A 10,939-nucleotide genomic window follows, 5' to 3' on the forward strand; every position below is an offset into this window, starting at 1 on the left:
ATATATACACAGCAAAACTCCAGTGTTAAATTAACTCTTCTGCAAGATTATTTTAGACCACTCTCAAAAGTGTTAAAATAAGGGTACATAAAAAGTCAAAAGCCCAACTAAAGCAAACACTGATCACCATAACGGTGTGATTTTCTCCTTCAGTGATTCTGCTTGTTAACATCAGGTGGCTTAAATAATTCAATTTTTAATTTTCACTCAATTAATCACTGAATAATTAATTATAACTTAATTATATCTTAATTATAACTTTAACACTGCTTCACTGTTACAACGTGTTATGGGTGTGTGTGTGTTTTCTTTCTTTGTATCTCTTGGTTTGTAGGTTGCAGCGGAGATGAGGAACACCTGATTAAATTTAGGAGGTGGAGATATAAGCGTTTCGGTTCCGTGCATGAAGGCGGCGTACGGGGAAGTGACATCATCCACGGCTGGCATCTTGTTTCCTTGCTATAGTGGGATCTAGCGTCTGTCAGCAATTTTGAGCTTTACCATAAAGCACACACTGCAAAAGTAGCGTCTTCTCGCAATCTTCCCACCCCATAAGACCTGCCAATCTCTCAAACAAAGTAAAGAAAGTATCCAAATCATCCTCATCAAATTTTGGCATGAGGTTAAGAGAACGAGCAACATCAAAAACTTTTGGAGCTGGACTAACTATTTGGGCCTGTAAACTCTCAGAGTGGTATCCCAACTTACCGTCTCTAATTAGAGCAAACCTTTGAGCTTCAATATCCAACTTTCGCAACTCAACTTCTTGATTTATTCGACTCTTCTCCATTTCCAAGAGCAACAATTCCTTCTGCTCTTCAAACGACAGGGATAAAGGAATACGAGCAAGGACATTGCTTTCTCCAGTAACACTTAAAGCTATGGTCTACGAGTTCAAAGATTGTTCATTATTAATAACCTCGTTTAGATGCTGGTTATGGTTCTACAGTACAATCCTAACAATATGAAGAGAAAAAAGAATGAAAAAAATCCATTCACTCTAATGGGTGTACAGCTGCAGAGAAGTTGACCAATGTAAGCTGTCCGGCCGGACAGCTTACATTTGTCAACTGCTCTCATCCAATCCCCTGCTCCACTTGAAACTCCACCTGGCGCTCGCGTCTCCACCCCACCACACCCCGCCCCGCCCCGCCCCGCCCCCCTCCTGCGACATGAAATTTCGCGGGCAAGCAGCTGACAGTCTATAGTAGCTAGCAAAGTAGCATCAGCTCAGCAATGGAGAAAAAAACAAACCGACAGCAACAAGCGGCCCCTGCTTGCCCCTACAGTCAAGGTTGGAAGAACGAGAAAGTCTGTAGAGGAAAGAGCAGAGATAAAAAAAATTGTGAAGAACGCCGGACTCAAAGTAGAATCAATATAGGGTCCACCATTGACCGTTGGAGGAAGCTTCAGGGAGGTTTGGGACTGAAAACCGACGCTGACATGGCTGACTTTTTGTTGAGCAGGTAAGCATTTATTTATACTTTTATGGTGTGAGGTGTTACATAAATAGCTTTTTATCAGTCTGACAACATGCTCATGCTGCCGGTCGGCATTGGAATGTTAGCCGTTTAGCATCGCCTATCACGGGTCAAAGTAGTTATATTTCTTGAAGTGCTTGAATATATTTCAGTAGGCCTAGCGGGTTTCTGTTCGAGCCGATCGGAATTTGAACAAGATGCGCTGTGTGCTGCTATAACAATTACTCAAAACCTTAGCAATACTAACTAATAATTATTGTGCAATTAATGTGCGCTAGGTAGTACTTTTGACCAGGGTAAACGAGGCTCAGGAGGGGAAACATATGCCAAACGTACCCTCCTAAGACGGCAGCTGTAATACAGTATTATTTCTTTTACTTGTTTACTACCGGTGATCACAGCTTGACTGAGTGATGTTGTTCAGGTCGTTTCCCGGTGGGAGGGATCAGGTAGCACAGAGGGGAGGGGTGTGTGTGTGGAGGGGCGGGATGAGTTTTTTAAAACATCCCAACCGTCTCAGGCTTTCTCGAACGATTTTCAACATCGTAGACTACAGCTTTAAGGGTCTCTCTGATTCAGATACAAGAATACCCAAATCAATAAGTTGAGTTGCAAAAGTTGGATATTGAAGCTCTAAGGTTTGCAATTTTTTGAAGTCTATGTAACAAGTGGTATTTTTCCAATTGTGGTATTTTCAGACCACAATACACTTACCTTTTTGCACTCTTTGCAGAGCCCAAACCAGCGTCTTATTCGATGGTCTCTCTTTTTGCAACCCTATCCTTTGGAGATTCGACACATAAGGGGTGTGGAAAATGTTCTGGCTGATGCCTTATCTCATGCCCCATGTGAGAGTTTTTGCAACTGATTCAATGGATGTTTTTTTTTCTTCTCTTTTCCCTCATTTGTGACTATGGCTTTTCCTAAGCGCCGGGAGTTGCTGTATTCAAATCAAATCAAATCAAATCAAGTATATTTGTATAGCGCTTTTCACAATACAGATTGTATCAAAGCAGCTTCACAGTATTAAAATAAAATAATACAACAAAGTTTGTTTCTAGTGGAATTTATTGATTGATAGAATAAAATTAAATATCCCCAAAATATCCCCAAAATATACCCAACTGAGCAAGCCAAAGGCAACAGTGGCAAGGAACCGAAAAAACTCCATCAAGTGACCTAATGGTGTCCTAAAACTCCATCAGGTGACCTAATGGAGAAAAAAAAAAACCTTGGGAGAACCCAGGCTCAGTCGGGGGCCAGTTCTCCTCTGGCATTTATGAACTAGAGGCCGGATTGTAGTTTGAGACTGTGAGATTAACAATATTATATGAATGCCTGGCTGAAAAGATGCGTCTTTAATCTAGTTTTAAACTGGGAGAGTGAGTCCGAGTAACGAACAGTATCAGGAAGGCTATTCCAGAGTTTTGGAGCCAAATGCGAAAATGCTCTCCCTCCTTTGGTTGATCTGGATATCCTAGGTATGACCAAAAGCCTTGAATTTATTGATCTTAAAGAGCGCGATGGATTATAGGGTGATAGAAGATCCGTTAAATAGACTGGAGCTAAGCCGTTTAGGGCTTTATAAGTCAGTAGCAATACCTTATAATAATTAATAATTAATAATTAAGCAATAATTAATACGGAACTTTATAGGTAGCCAATGCAGTGATGATAAAATCGGTGTTATATGATCATATTTTCTTGATCTAGTAAGAACTCTAGCAGCTGCATTTTGGACTAACTGTAGCTTGTTTATTGAGGATGCAGGACAACCGGCTAATAAAGCATTACAGTAATTCAAGTTGCAAGAGGGGGGATCAGATTAAGAAGGCACCATGCTGGGTTTGCAGTCTGTTATAATATATATATATATATATATATATATAATATATATATATATATATATATATATATTAGGAGTGTAACGGTTCACAAAATTCACGGTTCGGTTCGATACGATACACTTGTGTCACGGTTCGGTTTGGTACGTTTTTGATACAGCAAAAAGAAAGAAATGCCAGAGAAATTTCCTTGATTTAATTTTTTTTTATTTATTAAAACTAACACCATAAAGTATGTTTTTTTATTACTTTGAGCAATTCTGGAGCTATGATTGACTCTTCTTAGGAGCATATAAAACAAACAGCTCCATGGAAAAAATGAAATGTAATATTGTAGTAGTTAAAAGGTTTATTTTAGTTCAGATATCCATGGTGAATGTTGCTGATCTGTGGACAAGTTAATTTAAGGCACAATGTTTCTTCCTGGTTTCCACGTCAGCGCAGTTTGATCCGTTAATAACGGAGAAATGTAAATGTTTACAAGATCTTGCAGCAATGTTATTACTTCTGTGGAGAATTCAAATGCTTTCTTTACCGGATCTCTTATTAGTGCTGTGTAGTAAGTAACAGTGTCGCTTGATCATGATCGGCTCGCGCTCATAGACAGTAGCCTATGCTCGCTCTGCACTGGTCCAAACTGATAAACGGTCCTTCAACCACGCAATAATGAGCAGTTTCGTTCCGTTTGCATTACGTTTGCCATTTGATGTTGGACAATGTTGTGGTCGCGCCGGCGTCTCTTACATTATGAGCGCGCTTGCCATGTGCGCCTACATTTGAAATAAGCAAATTTTGGTCGGCAGGAAAAATGGTCCAACGAACCGTTCGGTTTGAAAATGCGTACCAAAAACCGAACCGGTTAGGCTATTGAGTTACTAAATTTTCCAGTATTATTATCAAGATAGTATTATTCCTCACAGCGTCGTAAAGTACATGAGTCTGAAAGTGAACTCGCTGTGTGTGTTATCCAGCTGATGTGGGCGTTCACGGGTTTGCCTGGATCACCTCAGATCATTTGCGTTTGAATAGCGTACGCTCTCCGTGGGCGGAGTCACATTAAAACTTAATGAGCTGAGATGAGAATGACTGACATCTCTCTCTTTTCATACATATTACATAAACTGAGTATATTTGTTTATATATAAAAAATACTTCATTTAAAAGAAGAGAATTCAAGCTTCATGCCTGTGTGTCTGTATGCCTGTTTGACTGAGAATTTGCTGAGTTACAGTTCATTTTCGGGCGCGTTTCAGAATGGACTACACTGACAGAGAGTAGGCAGAACTCGCATCATGTTTATTTTTCTTTATTTGGCAAAAAGCACAACACTTTGGGTTTTTTTGTGTTAGTCTACACAAAAATAATACACACTTAACAGGATCGAGTGATGTAAAACACAAGTATGTAAGATCAAAATCAACAGAGTATTTTTCGTCTCTGTTGCACTGATAAGGAAAAAAACAAGCCTATCGCGCCGGCGCGACAGCCGACCTCAGGGGGTCAAGTTTATCATGCGACGACAATACTTTTTGTGTGGAAAAACAACAAAATAACGACTATTCAACTATTAGTGTTCTTCAATGTGGGCCTCTGACGAGAGTTCACAGGAGCGCCAGGACGCATGCGCGAGAACTGAGATTACGGCGTTCTTCTACTACTACTACTTGTTACTGGCTGCTCACTCCTTGGGAGTATTACCGCCATCTACTGTACAAGATGACGTCCTGACATCATCGCGACCTAAATCACAATACGTGTCGAATTCAATAGCTTACATACAGCGCGCGTCTTCCTCTGCTTATAAACAGACCGTTTTGCGTTTCCGGCAATGTCGGTACGTCATCTTGTACAGTAGATGGCGGTAATACTCCCAAGGAGTGAGCAGCCAGTAACAAGAAGTAGTAGAAGAAGAACGCCGTAATCTCAGTTCTCGCGCATGCGTCCTGGCGCTCCCGTGAACTCTTGTCAGAGGCCCACATTGAAGAACACTAATAGTTGGATAAAGTCATTATTTTTGTTGTTTTTCCGCACAAAAAGTATTGTCGTCGCATGATAAACTTAATGTAGAGCCACTGTAGTCACTTGGGACTATTTTAACGATGTTTTTAATAACTATTCTGGGCCGGCGAGCTTGGGTCCCTCTGAAAGCCTATGGAGAACTGAGACAGCTCTCATATTTCATCAAAAATATCTTAATTTGTGATCCGAAGATGAACGAAAGACTTACATGGTTAGAACAATATGAGGGTGAGTAATTACTGACAGAATTTTCATTTTTGGTTGAACTAACCCTTTAACCCTTAGGCTGCATTAGGGACATTTTTGTCCTTTTCATTTTTATTTCTTTGACCATTTTGGCTGTTTTAATGCCAATGGTATGTAATTTGGCAAAGTTGTGACTTTTTGCATAAATTTACAAATTTTGGAAAAAAAAATTAAAATATGTATAACACACACGGTGTAGAACAAATAGCACCATTCAGTACCATAAGGGACAAAAATGTCCCATTGACACCCATTAAAACGTCGTTTAAAGCCGGGGCCGTCATTAATACATAAATCATGATTTATGTTGAAACATTCTTTCATTTTGAAGCAAAGGCATTATATTTGCATTATATAGTGTATTTTACCAGATGACGTCACTACATGTGTATTCCCTATAGGGGGAAATGCACGCTATTTTCCTGGTTTCCACTATAGGGGCACTTGACTGTGCATGAAGGATTTGAATGGTTCAAAGATCTAAAAATTATGTTTCCGAGTATGTGTGGATGTCTGAGAGCGATGTGTGTCTGCGTTGACAAAAATTGTGTGTGTGTGTGTGTGTAGGGCCGTAATGCATGGTGTTTAGGCGAGTGACAAAAATCACAATATCCTGAAAGTCATGTTTTACTCTCTCTCTCTCTCTCTGTGTGTGTGTGAGTGTGTGTGTGTGAGCGCGCGCGCGCGCACGAGAGAGAGAAAGCGCTTCTCACGGCATTGTTTTCTTTCGGTTTGATTCATGCGTAATTTACGCACAGACATGAACCTTTGACACGGCTTCGTTTTTTAGCAGTCTATGTTTCAAAGGTAACTAATAATTTCTCACATAGGACAACGTAGGCACAAGCACAGCCATGCAGTCAGTCCTTAGACATAACAACTTTCATCTTGCGGCAACACAAAGATCTATCTGCGAGGGATCCAAAACAAAGTCTACCTTTGTTTTGCAATAGTCTAAGTGAGAAATCGGTGTTTATACAAGTGCGGTTGATGCAAAAGTTATAAAGCTGTGCCTTTGGTGCGGCCATTTCACACTCGACAAGATGATAAAAATAAAAGTTCATGTTCATGGTGATCTTGTAGTTTTGCTTTCTTTCTAGAGATTTTGATGTGTAGGGAGACAGACACAGGTTATAGTCACCTAGTAGAAATCAGGAGAATGTTTGCAATACTGCATGATGTTTGTGATATGTCAGATGTATGAAAATTGGTACCAACTGGTTGAATACAGTAAAAAGTAAATATTTTACCCCAAGGCTTGGTGATGACAGGGTATTTGAATAAAAATTATGATTTTAGAATATTATGACAGTGGGTTCAAAAATGGATATTTTAATGGGTTTCAATGGGGACAATTTTGTCCTTAATGCACTGAATGGGTTTTTTTTATTTTAATCTGACGTAGCACAAAAAATAAAAATGCACCAAAATTTTTTTTGCTGCTAATCTTTTACATATTCAAGACTGTGATAATCCAAAGCCAAGATTTTCAATTTGCATTTACTATATGGAAAATAATTGGATTTTTGTGTTTTTTCCTCTTATAAAATTGAGGGTACCGTCACCAAAACTGGAATTTAAAGGGTTAAAATCCTGAAATTAAATAAATATGTGGTATGTATGATGAGGACTGATGCTGGTTAAAATATTGAACTCAGTCAAAGTGGAAAAAAATAATAATATATAATAGTTTTATGGCAGTGTTTAGAGTGGACATTTTTGTCCCTTAACGCACTCAACGGTGTCAAATATATAATGCAGCCCAAGGGTTAAATTAAAATTTCTCCTGGTTTGAAAGTTGTTGGAAACAGTGACCCTCCAGGACAGAGTTTACTTTTTCTTCCGCACCTGAGACGTTTGTGTCACGCATGCGGTGTGCAAGATCTAACCTGTTAACATGGGAGCCGAAATAAAAACGTACACGCCACGCAGCCAGTGTGTAGCCGGCCTAACACATCAACCCAATTTTCATTTTAAACCAAAATTTGACATCTAAACGATGAAGTTCATGTCCAATAACATTTCTATCTGGGGTGACCTCACATTGTGGCCATAATATGAGCACACAGTGAATGCGCTGTGAGGTTACACTTGTGACTCACATTGTGATCATATGGAGAGATCACTGTGAGATCAACGTGTTGACTGGGATGTAAATGAAAACAAATCTGGCCTTTTATTTGTAAAAAAACAACAACAAAAAAACCAACAAAAACACATTTTAATCTAAACTTGGTGTCACTCTTTCTTCAGGGTGATCAGAGTTTTTTCTTTGTTTTCTGAGAAGAAGAAAATAAAACGATGAACAATCCTCTGTAAGTTTTTGCTATTTTAAATATTGTTGCAGATTTGCTCAAAACTCATCAGTATTTTATTCTAATATTGCAGGCATCTCTATTTCCTCTGGGTGCTTCGAGTCCTTCCTTCCTGCAAAATAAAAGCATTGACTGACCTCTCGTATGTGTTTTTATCATGATTGCAGATTGTTCCAGATCAGATGAGTGTGAATCATCAGATTGTGTGCGGCTCAAAACTCACCAGCTCTTCTTGCACAGATGATCTGAAGAAGAATCACAGTAGGAGCAGCAAACACTGCGATCTCAACAATAATCACAATCACTGCAGGAAACATGAGAGGAAGAAGAGAACTGTACATGACTGAAGTCAAGGGTATTCAACTATCAACAGTTATTGATGAAGCTTTTACAGACTGACTGATAGTTTAATGTTATAAAGCTGTCAGTATAAATGAACGTGTCGTACCTCTGTATAATGATACAACAATCACACTGACTTCAGTTTCTCCTGGATCTGTGGATCACGTCTGTTAGTTCAGTTCAACACATAATGCCACATATACACAACACCATCATCACATAATACTTGAGCTGCTCATCACAGAAATGATGAATATGTGCACGAGTCTGTCATCATTATCTTCTTACTTCAATATCAAGGTGTCAGGAGGAGAATGAATATTGCCATTGACCAAAAATAAATCTAATTGATGCTTTATTCATTCATAGATATTCATGTTATAACCCTAATATATAATATTATATATTAAGGTTTATATAATATTATATATTAATAATAACCTTAATATATAATGTTATATTCATGTTATAACTCCTTTATAAGTGAGTTTCTAGCACATTTGCATTTCTAAGTTTGCAGAAACATTGAAATGTAGAATATCTATTTACTGACGGCATCTAAAACATACAACGTTTCCTGTATGAAAACATTAAAATGCACAAATATTGAGGAATCCTTCGAGGTTGATGTATGTGACAGTGATCATGTGATCATGAACTGTGTGTAGAAGCTGCTGCTGTAGTTCGTTCATACACACCTTGATTCAGAGAGATTGCTGTGGTATCTGGTTGAAGTGTTGTTGCTGAAGTTGATATTACAACTATTAAAAACAAGATGGAAACAGAAATATGATACATAATATCATGGCAATTCTTTTACAAACTGCTGTAGTCTAGAGCAGCTCCGTATCAGTGTGACGCTCAGTTCTGGTGCTGGATGACATACTAACATGGGATGAGTTGTGTTTAATAAATCCTCACTATGATTTATTAATTTATCATAGGAGTGGCGTGAGTTACACTAGCTGTATATTATGATTATTTTGCATCAGACAACAGACTGTACAAGACTGGTCATATGTATCATTTTACAATTGCCAAACGTATGAAGAAACCTCCTACATGGGTCATAGGCTTTAATAGATTCATGCAATATTTCATGTATGACCCATGTAGGAGGTCAATATTGGGAATTATAAGAATTTTACATGCAGTTTTCAAACTTACTGATGACCACTAATATTTTACAATTGCCAAACGTATGAAGCCATCAGAAAGAGTAGAGTCAGCGTGTGAAAGTTTTCACAAATCTGTCTGAAAAGAGTGTTTTCTCACCTGAATACTTGTATCTGACTGAGGTCTTGAGTTGATTTCTGCGAGTAAGCTGACATCTCCACTCTCTGTTGTCATCTTCATTCAGGAGTGTTGTAGTCAGAGTGATGATACAGTGATATTGATCTGATGATGATGATGATAATATCTGATATCTGGAGCCTGTCTTCAGATCAACACCAGCCTGATTCACCCACAACAGCTCAAATCCCTCAGAACGGACCCAATAATCACAGGAGAATCCAGTATATGAATACAACTGACAGGAGAGAGTCACAGAGCGGCCTGGACTGATCTCAGTCTGTGAGGATGAAGATGGTGAAGATGATGATGGAGACACTGAAACTGAACACAAGACACAAATCACAGACTCTTCAATCATCATTTGAGTTTAAAGGGAGAATCTGCCATTTTTAAATTGACCACATAATCATAAACTTACCATGAAGAACATTCAGAGAAACACGTGCATCAGGTCCATGTTGTCTGTCATTCAAATATTGTCTGCAGGTGTAAAATCCATAATCTTCTTCTGTGACGTTCTTGATGTTCAGAGAGCAGTCAGACTCCAGACTCAGTCTCTCATGTCTCTCTGTGTCTTTATTCTTTATCCCTAATTTAATCAGTTCAACTACTTCTGAATGAATGACTCTTTTATAGTATGTCCATGTAGTTGATTTGCAGTCAGAAAGAGCATTATTACAGGACAGACGCACATTTTCACCAGAACTGATGAACACATGATCCTCTCCACTGATACCTGAAACACAGTATATCTCAGTGATCATTATGATATTAATAAATGAAACCATAAACCATACCAGCATAATAAGCAGAAGAATCAACTCATACAGTCTTTATCCGGTGTTTGGTAGTTAATGCATTAATTAACATTATGGATAAACCAAATCAAACGCCTCTTTAAGAAGGAATAAGAAATACCCTGCACTTTGAAACAAATTTAAATAATGTAATATCATCATAGCTTGAACTTTTGATTTCAGCTTTGTCTTAAACATTACTGGACGGCACAGGATTAGTTGATCCTCCTCTTCAACTGTAGAAAATACACTAATAACTGACCTTAAAAGCTCTTTATCTGTTCTGTGTTTCTCTCTCTCCTTCAAACTCACCCTACTGTGACTTATGCACAGCTAAATACAAAATAACAATTCAAAACCCACAAAGAATATTTGTGGAACAGTTCCCAAAGGAAGGAGCAAAACTCAGGGAAGGTTTGCTGGGATCAGTAGTTCACTCTCCATCCAGACACAGTCGTGATGATACTGTACTTCTGTTCTCTGACCACACAACATCACTTCACTGAGCTGAACACTCGTTGTGTGTTTGATAGTAAGTTTATGATCAATCATGAGCTGAGTTTGGGAAGTAGTTAACAGTTGATCATGATTAGGGCCCT

This window comes from Abramis brama (assembly GCF_963993115.1).
Source record: "Abramis brama genome assembly, chromosome: 1".
Lineage (NCBI taxonomy): Eukaryota > Metazoa > Chordata > Actinopteri > Cypriniformes > Leuciscidae > Abramis > Abramis brama.